This window comes from Pinus tabuliformis, chromosome 1_2 (genome assembly GCF_031772625.1).
Source record: "Pinus tabuliformis cultivar Carrire ecotype Pingquan chromosome 1_2, CPIR1, whole genome shotgun sequence".
In the NCBI taxonomy this organism is placed as follows: domain Eukaryota; kingdom Viridiplantae; phylum Streptophyta; class Pinopsida; order Pinales; family Pinaceae; genus Pinus; species Pinus tabuliformis.
In genome coordinates, this window is record NC_142298.1 from 244,082,414 (window position 1) to 244,101,489 (window position 19,076).

Genomic DNA, 19,076 nt, shown 5'->3' on the forward strand with positions numbered 1-19,076 from the left:
ATATGATCGGCCAAAGAGATGGTGGCGATGGAGTGAAACATCCAAGGCTCATCTGGCAGAAATTAGCTGATAAAAATGGAAATCACGAGATGTAAATTAGGCATTGGTTCATTTTTACACAAGCTTGAACCATGGAGAACTCTGGTTGGATTCAGTTTCATGTTTACACAAGCTTGAAACGAAAAAACTATGCTTATTATAAGTTTGCATGCCCCCAACATAATGACGCAAGTGAGGTACATGCCCCCCAAGCTTCATTTCAGTCAACTAGGTGGATGGAATGAAGGTTCACTTTCGATACCTTGGAAAGAATCGATTGGGATTTTACGAGATCTTAATCAAAGAATTGATTTGGAGAAGGGATTTGCTTCATTTTTTAATGAGGTTGACACAGTAAAAGAACTATACTCGAGACCCTTGTTTCATTTTTTAACGAGCTTGACACAAGACAAAGAACTATGCTCATACTTTGTTTCATTTTTTAACGAGGTTAACACAAGACCAGGAACTATTATTATGACCCTGTTCATGAACCATACGATAACATGGCTCCCAAGAGGTCTTCACTAGATGGAAGAACCACGCTCTGGTGTTGAAAATAGCAACAAGAAATGCTAAAAATAGCATTCGGAATATTCCAATTTTGATTTGTCCTTAAATTAGAATTGTGAATTAAAATTCGAATTTAGTCTCACCAGCTGCTTGAAAAATAATTAATTAATTCATATTGAGTTAATTAGTTGGAGAAATTCAAGCTAGAAATCTTTGTGAAGTCATGCAACAGTTATCCCTTAAATTAAGGAAGTTATCCTTAATTAATGAGATAAGGATGAGTTGTATTTGAGTTGTAATTAGTTACCTCAGTTAACTGAGTTAAGTCCATTTAAATTAGTTCCAAACAGTTTAAGGAACTAATTGTGTGTTCAGTCAGTTAATGCATGCATGCATGAAACTAGTGTACTCTAGATAACTGAGGATTCTCTCTTAAATAAATCATGCATGTCAGTTCAGATAAAGACCCAGTTGAGATTAAATACAAGGACATTGTACTATCAGTTGGAGGAATTTTCCTATAAATGAAACTCATCCATGCTGAAGGAACAAGGTTCCTTGAGGATTGCGTAGTTTTGACAATGTATTAGAGCAGTGTGTGAGATCGGTGTTACACTGGGTAACAGTTGGATCACCCAAGGAAAACTGCGCAAGGAAATAGGAGGCTTGGAGGGCAGAGGAGAAGGTTTGTGAGAAGCCTTGTTTTCCTGTGAGCATCTAGGAGGATTGTACTGAGAGCTGGCTAGCTATGAGAGCTAAAGCTTTGTGTAATCTTGATGTATTTCCACCTTGTATGATAATACAGATAGCGGGTTTTTAGCTGAGGTTTTCCCAAGATTATTATTATGTGTTTCATGTGTATGATTTCTTCGTCTCTGTGATATGTGTTCTATTTGATCTTGCTCAAAATCGATTAAGCTTCCGCAAGTTTGTTTGTAGAAGTGGATCAAGTATTTTTCTTTAGTATATTGCATTATCAGGGGATCTACAATGGGAATTTCTACATCTGGGAGGAATACATGTCAATTGGTACCATAGACAAATCGGGTTCCAATGCCCCCAGTACATAATGTACTATACCATCTGTGTGATCATCAGCAAACGTGGAGACAGAACGGGTAGCCACATAATTGACTTGTGGTGGGGAAGGCACTGTCTACAAGAAAGAGCCAATAGGGGATGATGGTTGAAAAGGAGGCACCTGGTGACCAATGAATGTCAGTTGATCAATAGTCACAATTCTCCCTTCGTGCAGAAAACAAACCACATAGAAAATTGAAGAAACAAGAGCTCCCATGACATAAACATAGTCTCGTCCAAGGATAAGATTGAAATCTAGGGGACCTTGAACTACCATTACATTTATATAGACAGTCTTTCCTCCCAAAGTAATAGGGAACTTCGGAAGGACCCCAAAGGGTTGAATGGTTCCTCTGTTGAAAGCCAACAGATTCTGTGTGACAGGAACAAGCTGTGGGGAACCCAAAGCTTTCCAGGTAGTAGAAGACATGATGCTAATAGACGTGCCTTCATCTAATATAGTTCCATGTAGTACCATATTATAAGCTTGTACTATAATCTGGAAAGGCATATAAGATGGGAGGCGGAAAGCAGTCAAGTGACTCCAATTGAAAGAAATGACATAACTACTTGGTGGGAGAATCATATGATTGCCCCCATGTTGTACAGGAATAGGAGAAGGACTCTCCTGAACAACTGGGATGGGAGGGTCACGCTTCGATTCATGACAATTTGAGGAGATGAGAAGAACATGAGTAGTATGATCACCACTCTCTTCCGGAATAGAGTGATCAACTGAAGGTGGAGACAAGTCGACACTCTTTTTGACCGATGGTTGGTCGGGGACAGACATAAGAGAGTCATGCTCAGGAAGAGCAGGATGGGTAAGAGATGAATCCAAGTCAATCTCTTTACCAACTAGGAGAGGGTTAGAAGAAATCCTTTGATAACCAACAGGAAGTGGGGTTGAGGAGATGTAAGTTTTTCCAAAACTTTGGAAGCTTTATCCATAAGAGGACAAAGGTGAAGAAGATGCTTCCCTTCACATAACCTATAGGGGAATCTAATCTTTCCATTCTTCTTACCATCATTAGCTAAAGGTGTAGCATCAACATGATCTCTAGAGGTCAATGGGGATGGTCGATTCAGGTCTTGAGACCATACCTCTAAGACTTTGGGAATGCCAGGAGAGTCTCGAAGGAGATAGTCACCCTTACACAGCTTGCAAGGGAATATGACCTTCTGTGGAGGATCAAAATATTTGTCTACAGGAGGTGCATTTGGAGTAACAGCTACACGGTTGGCCTCTCGCTTATATGACTTCTTCTTCTTTGTCTTCTTCTTCTTCTTCTTAGCCTCCTGGTTACTAGTTTTGAAACTTTCACTAGGAAAAGTAGAAGAGGAGGGTGAAGAAATGGGGGAAGAAGGCGAGGGGTCAACCTTGGAATCATTGTGACGTGATTCAAGTGAAGGAGATGGTGGGGTAGGAGTTGGGACACTCAGGATCACTGAGGTCGAAAATAACCAAACAGGTAAACCAATGGTTAACCCAGGGAGTGACAACATTGCCATATAAGGAGCACCAACATTTCCAAAAGAAGGAAAAGGACCAAGATCCCCATCTGAGGGGAACCCTTGATTGGTAGACTCTGGAAATGTTGTCATTGGAATCGACCCTAAAGAATCACTAAAGAAGATAACTTTAACCAGGATTATTTCATGGGTAGGTAATTTCAAGACACTGAAACAAAAATTTGCCTTTTCATATTTTAAGAGTCGAGAAAAGAGCGAAAGGTGACTCTATCACTTTCAATTTGAAACAAGCTCAAAAGGACAAGCGCTCGGATGATCTTTTAAGTTTAATGAGTCAAAATATCCAATGACTACTCAGGATGATCTAGGTAAAAAGGATTACCAGGAAATCATGAACTACAGAATACCTCTCCCTGAATACTATGTTCAGTGTATCACGTTTATAAAGTGGCTGACTCGACTTCCTATGGATAAAGGATTGCAGCCTAGAGGGGTCTCCCATTATATACTCGACGGTATGGGGAGCACAAATCCGTACTAGCATTGTCTAATGCCAAAGCTAACGACAACTGCTAGGTTTAAAGACGCTGGAACACATCCCTAGTCTAGATTGTCTAGATGTGAGCCTTAAGTTTCAATGCTTCCTTAGGTTAATTCAATAAATTTTAACGGTTGATCTTGAATTAGGTTTCAATTACAAGCCCCTACCATTGTCATCTGATAAAACTCCTAGATGCATCTATATGAGAAAAGGGATATTTGTCTTCGATGAAAGTTACCACTAATTGAGAGATAGAGAACACAAAATTAATGCAACAATCGAAGAATGAAATCTTTCTCTATTACATGTCGTAAATTCATTTAATCTTCCCTTAACAAAAAAAGAAGTTTCATTTCATTTCCATGCCTATGATGATGCAATTCTAGCTTCTCAATAATGCTACTTGTTTGGTCAATTTAGTGAAGTCTAAATTGCAACTTTTAAATGTCAACCCGGGGCTCGTAAGCTGATGAAGTGAGGTGTACTATTTGTACTTAGATAACCGTTTTCTAGTCTTTTGTCGTTTTTAGTTTTTTAGTTTATTTTCAAATGTATCTTTCCTACTGTGATGTGATGGAAGTGTAAAAAAGCAAGTGAAATGTGGATTGTGGTGATCTCTAAATGATTTATCAAAACTTAAAGAGTATTCTACAAGAAAGCTTGAACAACAATTGCAATAAAATCAACTCTTAAAGGAAAATAAAGACATCAAATAAAAGACTAATGACAACGGCCCAATATCTCTGCTACTGAAATGAAAATGAAATCTACATTAAATCCAACTAAAAGTAAGAACAACTATCTCACACTATTTCAACTCTTCAACTTAATCTTCTCTATGAAAAGATACCATGAAATGTTAAGCAATGTGAAATCTAAGTGAAACTACATAAAAGACTAGTCACAATACTTTAACTTTTTCTTAACCTTGGCCTTTCAGCTGAATTTATCATGTAAGAAACAGTTATGAACAAGTCAAGTAATGTGAGTTCTAAAGCAAACTAAATCAAGCTATACTAAATGATATTTTGGCTCCAAATAAAGTTATTTGATTATGGAAAAGGAACCATCAATAGATGAACAACTTGATATCTAAGAGCAGAAAGTAAATTTGCAAGCTAAAGAAATGACAGTAAGGAAAATCAAAACTGCAAAACAATGAATGTCAGCAACATAGACAAGACGATCACGCATGCCACTAGTTATGAATAGAAAAGAAGGAAAACTGTCCCGGGCTTGCCTAAGAAACCTGCATAACACACTGATCAGTCATGAACATAAAAGTGCAGAAATGTAAATCAACAGAGATCAACGTTTATGTATAACTAATATACATGTTGAAAACAAATAAAAACGCAGCCATTAAAAGACATCTGTACAACTATTATACATGAAACAAGAAAAAGAAATGCTGGAAATTAAAGGCTACTGTACAGGGCTTCAGCAAACAGGGGCCCTTTGCCTACTTCAGTCGGTTCAAGGAGCAGTTACACGCTTAAATGTAAAACAGTCTTCTCATGTATTAACAGCAAATGTAAAGTACAGTGGGGAGCTCAGAATTACCTACAAAATGATTACCAAACGACTAACTCTACATCGTTCAAGGACGCTTTATTTATAAGGAGAAAAGCAAACTACTTTAACGAAATCTATGCTATTCAACCAGCTGTTTAAAACACGTGAATCCTCCGTGTCCTTGGATCTAGGTAACTGTCATCGTGTTCATTCAATCCGGGGAATATGGCTGTTGGATTCGTGCTTCTAGATTGTCTCTGTGGCTGAGGATGATGCCACCTAGCTTCACGTGCCCAAAAACAGATCAACACAGAGCCGTGCCATCGCTGAACACTTTTGTTGACCGGTATTTGCCTCCTCGTTGACCGCGGGCTTTTATGGCTGTTCTGGGTGATCTGAAGGGACACATACCATGTCCTCGACCCCTGGAACTTGCCCATGTGGCTCATCTTCTCGGAGGACACCTGTAACATATCGTTTAATAAAACAGCTGCGGAATCCTGTGTTGGCTGCATAAACTTGGATCAGCTACGGAAACCTGTGTTGGCTACGGAAACGCAGCACACTGAACCAAAATTCTAAAACAAACAACAGTCACTTAGCATAGTTAGAAAATCATGTAAAAAGCCCTAGAATACAATGATTTAATCAACTAGGTGGATGAAATGAGTGGGAAAAGGAGGAAATGAATGGGAAAAGAAGGCTGAGAGGTGTATGGGAAGGTACAGGTTCAAGGCTCTACATACCCCCACTGTGAAGGTGTTGCATGTCCTCATGCAACCAAAACTTAGTTCTTTTCCTCAATCCATGTGCTCTGATGCTTCTGCAAGAACATCTAGCCTTCTTCTCTTTCTCCTTGATGCCAAAATGGTCCTTGGTTTCTTGACTAGACACCTGAACTTCAAATTAATCAATGCCCTGCTCAGCTTCTTACACTTTCTCTTCAACTTTCTATTCTTCTTCTGCCACAGTCCTAAGTGAAGCATGGTATTGTCATGGACAATCTTGTCCACCTTACTTTTCTCTTTCAATGCTTCATTTTCTTGTTTAATGTGCCTGTTTAAGATTTCTAGCTCAAACACTTCCTGTTTTAAAGACTGCACTTGTGCATCAAGTGGCAAGGTAGTGCTTGGTCCTGCAACTGATCGTTCCAAGGACTCTAAGTAGTTATATGCTTCTTGCTGGGTGGAATCTACCTCAGGTGTTTGTCTCGGCCTGAACTCAAATTCTTGAAAAGGAGGACTATTTTCTCTTTCCAGCTGAAAAGGACTTTCCTCACGTGGAGGACTTGCCTCAATGTCTTGTTGAGCTGGACCTTTTTCAGGTGTTCCTTCACCTAAATCAATAAAATGTGATTGTTTTTCTTGGGTCACTTTCTTTCCTTTGAGCCTACTGCTCCTCCTCACATGTGGACTAGTGCTCTCTTTCTGGGCACTCTGTTTTTCTTTTTGTTTCTTTGCTGAGGCAGCAGTTTGGAGATGGGCTAACCTTTCTGCCAAAGTTTGAGACTCTTCTTCTACAGATGGTTCAGGGGATGGATATGTCTCTTGAATAGTTACTTTACCTTTGTCCTTTTTCTGCTTTTTATTTCTAGTTCCCTCTTCTTTTTCCTCATGAACAGTTTCCTGAGTGTCTACTATAGGAAGGTCTTGGGCTATAACATTTCTTTCTCTCCTCCTACTTCTTTTTGGGATTTTTGGGGAACTGCTGGCAGAGGCTTCAGTCACTTCTTGGAAGTGATTTCTGATCAAAAACTTTTCCGAAGTATCGTTATTGTTTTTCAATTGGTCCTCAATGAGAATTTTGATGAGCCCGTGATGATAAAGGTGGGATTCAATATGGCCTACATGTTTCTGGACAGCAGAGCTCATTTTCTTCAGACTTGCTAACAGAAAGTAAGGTAAATTAAGGGCATGGCCTTCCATAAAATTCATCATAATCCTTGCATGATACATATACATGGTGCCAAAACGACCTTCGCATGTAATAAACTTCTGAACAAGTAATAACAGCGCAGACCATTCCTCTTTGATTACATGCACAGGAATTCCCTTAGTAAATATAGAAGTATCCATACCTGTGTTTTTAAGCATGACTTTCCATCCTTGATCATCCAGGCCTCTGTTTTTAAACCATCTGTCTCCCTGCTGTGGTAAACTGGTTGCTGCTACTATTGTGGCCTTTGTTATTGTGAATTTCAAGTCCCCTACCTCCACTACGTGTCCATTGAAGGACCGAGCAAAAGCTTTAGTGACTTCCTTATTATAACCTCTGAACTTTTGAATAAACTTCAGCCACTTTGCTTTCTTCAATGACTCCTTCGTCTGCGGATACCCCTCCAGGTATTTTGGGCCCTCAGGTTCGGCTCGGAGTAACTTTCCCATTCTCGGCTTTCAACCCCGGCTGAAAATTTTACTGTATGTGGACGTTTAAGGGAAAAACGAGCTGATTACGGGATTCTTGAGGTAAGTGGAGTGGCCGTAGTCGAAATGCAAAGCGTATGAAGTGGCTATAATCAGGTTTTAGAGAAAAGCTATGGAGGTTGCAGCGGAAATGGAGAGCAGAGAATGATATGAGCACGAGGTAAATAACAGTCACGGGTTTAGCATCAAATGCATGCGGAAGTGGAGTGGTAAATGGGCAGTATAACGATTGAGTCCTTCCGAATCGGTTGGCTTACGCCACGTCTCAACGTTGGTTGCGGAAGTTATGGTGGAGGAGAGTCGTAGTACAGTAGGTCACTTCTTCTACGTACGGCCAATAAATGAAAGAGCAGCCCCATTTCGAGTTTGAATTAATAGTGATTATGGAACCGTTAGAAAGGAATGAGTGGATGGATTATCATCGTGGAAGAGGAGTGATATGGATCTTGCCGTATCAAATCATTGTATTTAGTGGAATTTCCATGATCTAATAACTATGCATACAATGACATTAAATTGTTATTTGGTATAGATTTTGATCATACCTTTGGAAGTTTTCCATTTGTTGATTAAGGCTTCTAACCCATTATTGCTTTTTGATCTTGCAGGTACCTCATATCTTTACTGCCCTTGGTGATGATGATGCTAACCTTTGACTGTGATTTTTTTTTGAAAACAGAGTGTTGCTGTAGAGACAGAGTGATGCTGGCTGCGGAATCATTTCGAGCTGCGGAAACTGGTGCTAGCTGCGGAAACGGTTCCCAGCTGCGGAAACTGAGACAACACCCCTTTAACTGCACAAATTTAGTTAGAAAAAGGACTAACTGAATGAAATAGTCCTGAGAAGGACTTTTATTGATGGAATGGAATGAAATGGAAATGAAGTGGAGTGAAGTGAAATGGAGATGAAGATGAGATGGAGGTGAAGATGGAAATGACAAGTGAGGTGAAGTGAAGATGGAAAGGGAGAGAGATTTTTTTGGAAAATATAGAGTGTCAGGTGTCCCTGATTTTCACTCTACATTCTCTGTATAAGACTGCCAATCTATGATTGGTTTTCAGGCTTATACAAAAGATTTTTTCTTTTTTTTCTCTTTTTTTTTTTTTTTCAACTGAAAGAAACAAAGATTAGGCTGATGGAGGAGAATAATTCTTCTCCACCAGCCTCATTGCAGAATTTTCTTGAAACATTTTGACAAAGTCCTCTTTTGAGAGTGGCTTATGATAAATTTTCAATCGGTGGCCATTCACAATGAGAGGAGTTTGAAACTCATCAATAGTCTTGACTCGAACTACTCCATTGCTAAAGACTTCATCAATCTCATATGGTCCAAGCCAATGAGTCTGAAATTTTCCTTTGAAGTCTTTAAACTTGGAATCAAACAGTAACGCCCAATCTCCCTTTTGAAACTTTATCTCTTTGATATATCTATCATGCCACTTAGTTCTTTGGTGCTGAACTAGATCAGTCCTTAAAATTGCATCTTGTCTTATTTCATCTAGCTCATTCAGCTGTTCCATTCTGTGCTTTTGGGCTTCTGATAGATTCATCCCCAACTGAACTGCCATCTTGAAGGTCTTGACTTGAAACTCAATGGGGAGCAAGACTTCTTTCCCATAAACAAGTTCATAGGGAGAATGTCCTGTTGTGTTCCTCCATGTAGTTCTATAGGCCCATAAGGCTTCAGGAAGCCTTTCTGCCCAATCTCTTCTGTGGAGATGAACAGTCTTGGTGATGATGCTCTCAAGAACTTTGTTTGTGGATTCCACTTGACCATTTGCTTGCGGATGGTATGGAGTAGATTTTCTATGCTTGATTTTGTATTCTTCCATCAGCTTCTCCATCAAGTTAGATGTAAATTGACTTCCCTGATCTGTCACAATTTCTCTTGGGACACCAAAATGAGTAAAAATACCCTCAAAAAGAAATTGAACAACTGAATTTTCAGTGGCAGAAGGCAATGCCTTGGCTTCTACCCATTTAGTAACATAATCAGTGCAAACCAATATATACTTATTTTGTCTAGATGGTGGATTAATAGGTCCAATGAAATCTAAAGCCCATTTTTCAAAGGGTTCGATGAGTACCTGTGGCTGTAATGGCATTTCATTTGAAAGAGTTGGTCTCCCAATTCTTTGGCAGCTGTCACACCTTCTAACATATTTTTTTGCATCTTTGAAGAGAGAAGGCCAATAATATCCTAAAGAAAGGATTTTATAGGCAGTCCTCTTGTCAGCAAAGTGTCCACCGCATGGTTCATCATGACATGCCTTAAGGATGTCAGGCATTTCATCCTCCCGAACACATCTTCTGATCACACAATCTAGCCCTGTTTTGAACAATTCATTAGAAATCCATGAATACTTTGAACTCTCCTGAATGATTTTCCTTTTCTCATTAGGAAATAAGTGTGGAGGTAGCTTCCCTGTAACCAAATAGTTAGCAATATCTGCATACCAAGGAGTTTTAGTGGTTACTGCAAACAAATATTCATCTGGAAACTTATCCTCTACAGGAGAATCTTCGTGAGTATTTTGGATTCTAGACAAGAAATCAGCTACTGTATTTTGTTTTCCTGGTCTATCTAACACAGTAATACTGAATTCTTGTAAAAGTAAAAGCCATCTTGTAACTCTGCCATTAGTAACAGGTTTTTTCATGAGATATCTAATTGCAGAATGATCAGTATGGACAAAAGTTTCATAGCCAGTTATGTAATGTCTAAACTTGTTAATTGCATGCACAACAACTAAGAACTCTTTTTCAGTCACAGTATAATTTAACTCAGTGGGAGTCAAATTTTTACTGGTGTAGTAAATGGCATAAGGAATTAAATCCTTTTGACCCAACACAGCTCCTAGAGCTGTATCTGAAGCATCTGTAGAAATATGGAAAGGAAGTTACCAATTTGGCCCTCTCAAAATGGGTGCTTCAGAAATTCTTGTTTTTAAAGTTTCAAATGCAGATTGACAGTCAGGATCCCAATTGAATTCACAGTCTTTTGTAAGTAATTTGAAGAGCGGAGATGCTATCTTGGTGAAGTTTTCAATAAATCTTCTATAATATCCAGTAAATCCAAGAAAACTTCTAACATCTTTTTGACAATTTGGAATAGGTAACTTGGAGATGACTTCAACTTTTGATCTATCAACTTTAATTCCATCTCCTGAAATATGATGTCCTAAAACAATCCCTTCAGTAAACATCATAAAACATTTTTCATGACTTAAGGAAAGATTTGTTTCTTTGCATCTTATAAGGACTTTTTCCAAATTTTCTAATGCCTCTTCAAATGAATTACCATAAACTGTAAAATAATCCATATAGACCTCTACACAATCATGAATTAGATCAGAAAAGATTCCTAGTACTGCCCTTTGAAATGTTGCGGGTGCATTACATAATCCAAAAGGAAGTACTCGGTAAGCAAAATTTCCCCATGGACAGGTGAATGTGGTCTTGTCTTGATCTTCAGGTGCTACCTGAATTTGATTGTAACCACTAAAACCATCCAAAAATGAGAAATACTTTTTGCCTGCTAAAGTATCTAATACTTGATCAATAAAGGGCAAAGGAAAGTGATCCTTCAAAGTTGCCTTGTTCAATTCCCTGTAATCAATGCAAACCCTCCATTTACCATTCTTTTTAGGTACTATAACCAAAGGGGAAACCCACCGGCTATCTGAAATGGGGTAAATGAAGTTTACATTAAGTAACTTTTGGAGCTCTTCTTTCACTATCTCCCTAAGGTTTGGATTCATCCTTCTTTGAGGTTGTCTGATTGGTCTACTGTTTTCCTCAATGTAGATGTGATGAATGCAAGTCTTAGGATCAATACCTTTCATATCAATATACTCCCATGCAAATGCAATAGAATGTTTTTGCAGGATTTTGGTTAGATCCCCCTGTTGTGATTTTTCCAAGTTTCTGTTGATATTCAATGTTTTCCCTGGAAAAATATCAATGGCAGAACTACCAAACTCTTCCATAGAGAAAAGAGACATTTGTCTAGATGATAGACACTCAATGTCAGAATCCAAATGAAATTGTGTGTGGTCATATTCTGAAGATGGTTCAAAATTTTCTAATGTGTTCAGAATTTGACTATCTTCACTAATCTCAGAAATGGTAAAGACAGGTTGTATAGTATCTTCATCATCAACCCACTCATTATCTCCTATTTCTGTAATTTCTTTTGCTGGAGGATACAGATTGAACTTCTTTGTCGAATTACCATCAGAAATATACATATCCCCAGACCTACAACTTATGAAAGCATCAGCTATGGCTAGCCAAGGTCTTCCTAAAATAAGAGGATGTCCTCCTAGATTACTCTTGGGAGTTAAAATCATGAAATCCACTGGATATTTCCAAGAGTCTAGGGAGACTGGAATGTCTTATAATACACCATCTGGTTTAATAATTGATCGATCTGCCAATTGCAATAAGGTAGGTGTAAAAAGAAGATTAGGAAGTTTTAGCTGTTCCATAGTCTGTCTACTCATGATGTTGATATCAGCCCCTAAATCAATCAAAGTATTTGGTATTTCTACCCCATTGATATGTGTTTTGACAATTGGACTACCGGGGTCTACATATTTCTGCATAGTAATTTTTCCCATCATGATATCTGCAATTTTCCCTACCAGGTGAATCCTTCTGGTATCTCTTGGTTTCCTTCCTGGTCTTTTAAGACTCAACTCCTTTATTGTTTTTGCTAGAATAGGAATCTCTTTAATGGCTTGTAACAAGGGAATCTTGATACATACATTCTTCAATTCATCTAGAAAATTATAGTCAGGCAACCAAATTTGTTTTTCCACTCCTTTGTCAATTTGTAATCTTTCAGGAAAAGGAGGTGTGGATAAAGATGCAGGTTGCTCAACTATGGGAGTTGTGGGGGTTAATTCTTTTTCTTTTTCTTTTTGAGTGTTTGGGTTTTGAAGAGATGCTTCAGAACCCTTATTGGCTTCAAGAGACTCTTCCTCAAAAATGCTTTGCTTTTGAGCATTTATAGAAGGTTTATCTAGGACTCTACCTGATCTGAGTTGTACTTCATTGAGAGGAACAATCATATAGGTAGGAAATTTTTTACCTTCCATCATGTAAGCATTTTGAGGGTTTTTATTATTGGGGGTTGGCAATGGCTGAGAAGGAAGTTGATTTGACTTCTGTTGAAATGGAAGCAAGAGTTGAGAATTTGGGTTCTGTTGAGGAGGTTGTTGTTGTTGTGGAAATGGCAATGATAACTGTGGATTTTGATTTGGAAGTTGTGGAACTTGTTGGTTTTGAAAAGATGGAGGATATTGGTAAAATTGAGCAAATCTCCCATAAGGATTTTGCATACCTTGTACCCATGATTGAAAAGGATTTTGAGGTTGGGACCAAGGTTGTTGCCAATGATTCCAATTTGGTGGGGGTTGAAAATTCATAGAGCTGCTAAACCCTTGATTTTGTTCCCTTGCCAAGGTCTCCTTGCAACAAAACAGAGAGATTCGATTGTATTTGGATCTTCTTGAAAGATAGCTTTGAGCCCAGGAATTGAAGGACAATCCTTGGTCTCATGATTCTCTGAACAAATTACACATGCTTCTACAACTTTTGCATCCAAGGGACATTCCCTTAGAGCATGTTTCTTCCTACACTTTGGGCAAAAGATGGCCAAAGCCTCAGCTTCTGCTTTCTGTTTATTATGAATCTTAAGGGTGTCTAGTTGCTCACTAAGACTCCCTAAGATATCAGTTTTGAATTCATCAAGCATGTTGCCAATCTCAGCCCTACTTACCAATCCAGTTGCAGATTTATTTGCTATGATTAGAGAAGGATCTCTAAGCCATTTTTGAGTTTTAGATTTCCCTCTTGAGAGATGGACACATAATTCTGCTATATCAGAGAGTGGAAGTTGAGATATATCTCCTTTCCCCATCATGTTCAAAATATCTATCCATTCATCTCTAATGGCTTTTAATAGAATGGCTTTCAAGGTCTCCGCATCCAAGTTACTCATTTTTGCTCTTTTCAGATTATATTGAAATCTTTCAAGTAACTACTCCAAGTTTTCATCTTCTTTTTGCATCATTTTGAATACCTTATCCTTGTGATTGGTGGGCATACAATAGTCCAGGTACCTATCCAAAAATGCTTGTTTCATATCATTCCAAGACCTAATGGATTGAGTGAGTAATCCCATGAACCATTTCAAGGCTGCTCCTTTCAATGTTGAAGGAAACAATTTGAGTTTTTGAGAGTCATCCAAATAATCATAAGTTCGACACACTACCTCAAACTCAAATAGAAATGTTTCAGGGTCCTCATTCCTAAACCCATGGAAGTTTGGGAGGACAGATGGTGAGATTTTTTTCATTGTGGCTCGGGAGTCCTCATCAACTATAGGAAACCCGAATGAGTTATCCCCATCCCTATTTCCCCCAATGTTACCTCTACCTCCTCCATTGTTTCCTCCTCCTCCTCTACCTCTACCTCTACCTCTACCAAATCCAGTTGCTCCTTCCTCTGTCATGATAGTTTCCCTGGAGACTTCAGAGTCTTCTGGTTCCTCTACTAAGGGTGTATGAGAAGGAATTTCTCCCTCTTCTTCAGATGATTCTACTTCTTCTATTACAATTTGTCTCTCTGGAGAAGGAAGGAAAGGATCTCTTTCTAGTTCAGATTCGATGGAAGGTATGGGAGAGTCGGCTCCTGCCTCTTGAATTCCAGGAATCCTAGGGCTAGGAGTGTAAGTTGGAGATGATGGAGGTGTCTCTTGTCTATTCCATGAAGTAGATGGAGTTGTAAAAATCGAACTTTTGGCTCTAGCTAAAAACCTTCCCCTAGAATCTCTTGCTCTATGCATGTCATTTTTTTTATTTTTCTTCAGATCGGGCTAATAATTCTCTTTCTGATCTTCCAGGGCACTCTAGGTGCAAGAAGAGAGCATACTAAAGAAACTATTAAACCAATAACTTTCTCTTTTCTGATCCTCCAGATCACATTAAGTGCAAGAGGAGAGCATACTTTGAGAGGTTATCAATTTTCCTTCCTTGAAATTTTCTTGTTTTTTTTTTTTAGAAATTGGCTACCTAATTTCACTTCCCTGGCAACGGCGCCAAAATGTTTGGTCAATTTAGTGAAGTCTAAATTGCAACTTTTAAATGTCAACCCGGGGCTCGTAAGCTGATGAAGTGAGGTGTACTATCTGTACTTAGATAACCGTTTTCTAGTCTTTTGTCGTTTTTAGTTTATTTTCAAATGTATCTTTCCTACTGTGATGTGATGGAAGTGTAATAAAGCAAGTGAAATGTGGATTGTGGTGATCTCTAAATGATTTCTCAAAACTTAAAGAGTATTCTACAAGAAAGCTTGAACAACAATTGCAATAAAATCAACTCTTAAAGGAAAATAAAGACATCAAATAAAAGACTAATGACATCGGCCCAGTATCTCTGCTGCTGAAATGAAAATGAAATCTACATTAAATCCAACTAAAAGTAAGAACAACTATCTCACACTATTTCAACTCTTCAACTTAATCTTCTCTATGAAAAGATACCATGAAATGTTAAGCAATGTGAAATCTAAGTGAAACTACATAAAAGACTAGTCACAATACTTTAACTTTTTCTTAACCTTGGCCTTTCAGCTGAATTTATCATGTAAGAAACAGTTATGAACAAGTCAAGTAATGTGAGTTCTAAAGCAAACTAAATCAAGCTATACTAAATGATATTTTGGCTCCCAATAAAGTTATTTGATTATGGAAAAGGAACCATCAATAGATGAACAACTTGATATCTAAGAGCAGAAAGTAAATTTGCAAGCTAAAGAAATGACAGTAAGGAAAATCAAAACTGCAAAACAATGAATGTCAGCAACATAGACAAGACGATCACGCATGCCACTAGTTATGAAAAGAAAAGAAGGAAAACTGTCCCGGGCTTGCCTAAGAAACCTGCATAACACACTGATCAGTCATGAACATAAAAGTGCAGACATGTAAATCAACAGAAATCAACGTTTATGTACAGCTAATATACATGTTGAAAATAAATAAAAACGCAGCCATTAAAAGACATCTGTACAGCTATTATACATGAAACAAGAAAAAGAAATGCTAGAAATTAAAGGCTACTGTACAGGGCTTCAGCAAACAGGGGCCCTCTGCCTACTTCAGCCGGTTCAAGGAGCAGTTACACGCTTAAATGTAAAACAGTATTCTCATGTATTGACAGCAAATGTAAAGTACAGTGGGGAGCTCAGAATTACATACAAAATGATTACCAAACGACTAACTCTACAGCGTTCAAGGACGCTTTATTTATAAGGAGAAAAGCAAACTACTTTAACGAAATCTATGCTATTCAACCAGCTGTTTAAAACACGTGAATCCTCTGCGTCCTCGGATCTAGGTAACTGTCATCGTGTTCATTCAATCTGGGGAATATGGCTGTTGGATTCGTGCTTCTAGATTGTCTCCGTGGCTGAGGATGATGCCACCTAGCTTCACGTGCTCAAAAACAGAGCAACGCAGAGCCGTGCCACCGCTGAACACTTTTGTTGACCGGTATTTGCCTCCTCGTTGACCGCGGGCTTTTATGGCTGTTCTGGGTGATCTGAAGGGACACGTACCATGTCCTCGACCCCTGGAACTTGCCCATGTGGCTCATCTTCTCGGAGGACACCTGTAATGTAGCGTTTAATAAAACAGCTGCGGAATCCTGTGTTGGCTGCAGAAACCTGGATCAGTTGTGGAAACCTGTGTTGGCTACGGAAACGCAGCACACTGAACCAAAATTCTAAACCAAACAATAGTCACTTAGCATAGTTAGAAAATCATGTAAAAAGCCCTAGAATGCAATGATTTAATCAACTAGGTGGATGAAATGAGTGGGAAAAGGAGGAAATGAATGGGAAAAGAAGGCTGAGAGGTGTATGGGAAGGTACAAGTTCAAGGCTCTACACTACTAATGCAATATTTTTGCTTAAGTAAACTAGAATGATGTTCTTCTTTTGATAAAATGCAAAATGAATCTTTCACATAAATCACTTCAATGAAAATTTCATAGTTATAAACAAACAAGCATCAATCAAATCCAAAGCATGATAAATGAAACTAAAATCAACTTCTTCCTTGAATCGAACAAACCAAACACATAAAAGCTTCAATCGACAAACCAAGCAATGTAACATATGCTCGGAATGAGAAAAGAGACACTTGAAGTAAGAGAACAAATGAGACTCTTTCACTCATTCAATTGAAAATGAAGCAAACAAAGCATCCTAGTCACTTTTGGGTAGAAGAAGAGAGTCTGAGGGTCAAGACACACTGGCACTGGAATGGGAGAAATTCTGATTTTTCGTCTTAACTAAGAGACCGAAGTGACTTTTGGGCCAAAAGTCGCGTTGAGCGACACAAATTTCAGGCTAAAACTAGCGCTGATAGGCCTGATCAATGTGACTGTTTGGACAAAAATAGCACTGATTGAGGGATTCAAAGAAAAGAAAAAAGTAAAAAATAAAAAATAAAAAATAAAAATAAAAAAGAACTTCACACAGGGCTAGACTTAACACATTAGAGGGTGGGCTAAACCAAGAAAGCACACAAGGCAAGCTAAATGAAGCTCTTTAGTCAGGGAGAAGACGGCCTAAATAGCTTACAGGGTAAAAACCATGAGAGCAAAACACACTGGCCAAGATCGGGGGTGAACCCTAATCTTCACTTACAGGAATCAGCGCATCTGCTAACTGAGACCAAGCGCCAAAAGCAGGTCAGAACGACTGTTTCTCAGCATATCGCACTGATCAGTGCGACTGTTTCTCAGCATATCACACTTATCGATGTGATTGTCAGCGAATTAAGCTTGCTGAGTGAGGGAGCCAAGAAAAAAAAATTAAAGATGGGACCAGATTTGCTACTATGAATTTCAAACTCAGACTAGTAAGCAAAGGAAAAGAAACAGAACCAAAGGGAAAAAGTGGAACTAGAAAAGTTCACACAAGATCATGAAATCTCAAACAAGGTAAACAGAAGGATTGGCTCCCCAGTATGGTCACGAATTTGTGGTGAAGTAAAATTATAAGTACGGACGCAAACAAATTCCTCTAGCCCGATAATGGGTCTAGCCACAACTGATACATTCTATGGAATATTTCCTTAGGTTAGAACCAATTAAGAGGGCCTACCTCTTAGTACGCTTATCCCATTTGATGATGTCCTTGCTTGCTCGCTCCAGCTATCTCTCGCTTCCTTCTTCAAACACTTGAAACAAGTAAACAACAACAAACAACAACCGTGATAATGGACAAATTGTAATTCAACCTACTTAACAAGTCAAGAAACATTAATCCGTTAACATGTAAGATGACAAATCATGTAGGAAATCAATCGATCGTTGCATATATATTGAATCTAGAAGAGATTACAACCATTGCCTTGAGGTTTCCGTTCTCCTCTGACAAGACCAGGTTCCCACACACTTTTGCTAGCATTCCATGATGGCCTCAACAATAATAGTTTTAAGGCTCTTCCCTTTAGGCTTCACACTAAACCAAATTCACACTTTTCCCTCACACAAGTAGAGAGCTACAACTATGAATAGCTAGTTGTTTACTCCAAACCTAATTAGCACTAGCACACCAACATTAACACTAGATTGTGCTTGGGAAAAAGGGAGGTTTATATAGGATGAATGGATGGGAGATGGATCCTCTTCTCATGGGAGAAGGTCTTATCTCTTGAGGTAGTTCCATCCTAATAGAGGAAAGGAGCCAAAACTGACATCCTCGACTCCATCCGACCCAACCATTTACGAGACTTCCATTACAAAGCTTCTATAGCTAGAAGCTTTAGCTCCTTATTTAAAAAATTTCCAAAAGAGGATCGGCATGACTAGAACAAAGCTCGGTCGCTTTAGTTGGCATTAAGGACAGTGTTAATCCCTGCATATCGGTGCAAGGAGGACAAGGGCCTTTAGCGCCGGTCTTGTAAACTAGGAAAAACAAAAGATTTTGGGGAAATGGTGCAAAAGGGAATTGTTCTGCTGATGAAGAGGGACACAATGGGAGTTTCTTCATGAAGGGAAAGTATGTAGGGTTCACTATAGAGGTCCTCCAGGATCAAGGAATGGGGAGTACAGGGATAGTGACAAAGTGATGTGTAACACTCTCCATCGTTATCGTTTCTGAGAGCTTTAACTTTATTGCTAGTATCTTTCTCGACAAGTGCTTTAAATTCACAAAACCTAGTGAATGTCTGATCTTTCTTCTTCATGGAGAAAATCCAACACTTTCAAGAAAAACCATCAACAAATATTGCATAATAGTTGTGCTTGGCTATGGATGCTATCGAGAATGGTCCACACACATCTGAGTGAACTTGATCAAGGATCACTTATACTCGACTATATTTGTCATGAAAGGAATCTTTGTTGTACTTCCCTAATGTACATCCTTTGTGTTGGGACTCAGAAATGTCATATTTTCATCCACCTTTTTC